General features: G+C 41.9%; 1 pseudogene; it reads right to left on the bottom strand.

The window, feature by feature from the left end:
- LOC102174480 lies at positions 1,230-2,061 on the bottom strand (annotated as a pseudogene).

Raw genomic sequence — 2,337 nt, 5'->3', positions numbered from 1 at the left:
GTATTCTGGCCTGGAAAATTCCATGGACAGAGGAGCCTGGCGAGCTACAGTCCATGGGGTCACAAAGAGTCACACAAATGACTAAGTGACTGGGCACACAGACCACATTTTAAGGGAAGTGGCTTTGAGACTCAGGATTTAATTTTTTTTTTTTTATCTTATAAGAAGGAATTATTCCTTGCTTGTATATGTCCTATCTGAAACCAGGGGACTAGGCCAATTGATATATCAAGTCACCTTCCTGCACAAGTCTGCAATCCTTTTCACTGGTAAAGTTCACATTCATTTAAAGAGAAACAGCATATGAAAACAAGATACAGCCTGAGAATAAGATTTGAAAAAAAAAAAAAAAACCACTTCAAGCTGAATTCAGAACTCATATTCTATCCAGGCCCAAATCCCTTGAAATAGCCAGAGCAATAGGTTTTGTTTTTATTTGTTCTTTGTCATGACCTACAATATAAAATGGACGTAAAAGATGCATTTTACAGAATCAGTTCAAAGCAATTCCTCCATAACTGGTGTATAAAAATAGCCAAAGGGAAAAAAAAATTTCCTTCAGAATCAGAGTGATTGAAAATATATTTCACACAGAAAAAATTATTTACTTTTGGACTGGTCTAAATCTAAAGTGTGAGGCATCACCACAAAAGAAGAAATAAATTGGTCCCCAAAAGATTCCTAGTAAGGATACGTAGGATGATCACTTGATGTTCTTCCTTTTCTCTTTTTGCTTTTAGGAGCTTTCTATAAGGGGTTTACAGGCCTAGTGACATATCTTGTTTTCCTTCCATTTCTCTCTTTATAAAAGGCATTTTAAGGCACTTACCATTGCCAACTAATGTTCATTTTACGACACTGTTCTCAGCAGTCATCTTCAACGGACAAGCACTTTTCACTAAGATCATATTCTGCTTAGCTCATCAAAAATATAAGACTTCTTTTTTTTTTTCTGTCAGACTTCATTTTTCCTGTAAAGTCTACTTCTGTGGTCTTTTTTTTATCACACCTCTGCTTGATTCCTAGATTCCATACTGCTGCTTTCGTAATTTATTGTCTTCTCCAGTGTGTGTATTGTTCCTAGTTTTGAAGAGGCAAGTCTGGGCACTTTGGCCCAATCCGTTTTGATCTCACAGTCTTTTTTTCTCATTTTCTCATGATCAAATGATTATTTTCAAAGCAATAATATGGAAATCAATATTCTGTCCCATAATTCTGTGCAGCTAGGACTATAGAAATGTCACTGTCCCTGCCCCACATCTTCAAATGAACATTCTCAGGTCACAACAGCAAGTCTTCCCAAAGGGTAACTTCTGGAAAAACAAGCTATTTCCTTGGCTCATATTTCCCCCTTTTTGTAGGATGCACCAACCATCTATCCAAGAATATACTGGGGAGCAGAGAGGCATCCACCAAGAAGCCCACAGTGGTTGACAGCCATAAAATTAGAGACAGGCACAAAGGTACAGGTCAACATACTGGCAAAAAATCCATGGCAGCTTGGGAGTAACTCTTCATTTCATTCATGGTGGAAACACAAAACATCCTAGGATGCCCTCTTCCTGAGAGGTAGTTGCTATGGAGTCCACAGTACTTGGATTCTCTGCCAGTGAGCTATACCCTAGGTCTCAGAGTGATCACATGGAAGCGATGTGTGATGACAGTAGCAGCAGAAGCAGCCATCCCCTTTCAGACTATCTCCCCGATAACTTGGTCAAAGGAAGATCACACTTCTTTCTGTACATCTCCAGATCCTAATTCCTCAGCCTTGTCACATTCTTGGTAATGCTGTGAAACTTTACCATGGACCACAGTTCCAAGGACCTCTGAACACAGTCTTGGAGTTAAGCCTGTGAACAACCCACGCTTTCCATGGAAGATTGCAATACACTGAGCATAATTAATTAGACTAGGAAGCTGACAGAGTTGCCACCCCAAAATATTTCATCCTATTGTTGGAGAAAGCGGCTCATACCCTACCTGGAGGAGCACCGTCATGTACATCAGCGGCTGGAACGGTAAGACCAGGCCCAGGAGCACCTGACTGGCTGGGCCAGCCATGAGGGCGCTCGTGGCCAGATGGACAGACAAAGCCACCAGAAAACCAAACCTGTCCCGAATCATGTGCCAGGGCTGTCAGCTTCACTGCCCCGCCTCCCAGCCATTGTTAGAGTCTTGAATTCCAGTATGCCACCATGTTTGAGGCAGCCTGAGGACGAGAGCCAGATTCTGTGTGGTGCAACGCCCTATTCACTCATGAGCAGTTGACAGACCAACTACTTTGACCAAGACACAATCTCAGCAGTTGGCTTCACCTCCTCTACCTGGGAGGAGGAA

Source organism: Capra hircus, chromosome 10 (assembly GCF_001704415.2).
Source record: "Capra hircus breed San Clemente chromosome 10, ASM170441v1, whole genome shotgun sequence".
Taxonomy (NCBI): Eukaryota; Metazoa; Chordata; class Mammalia; order Artiodactyla; family Bovidae; genus Capra; species Capra hircus.
This window is presented reverse-complemented; position numbering and strand designations above follow the sequence as displayed.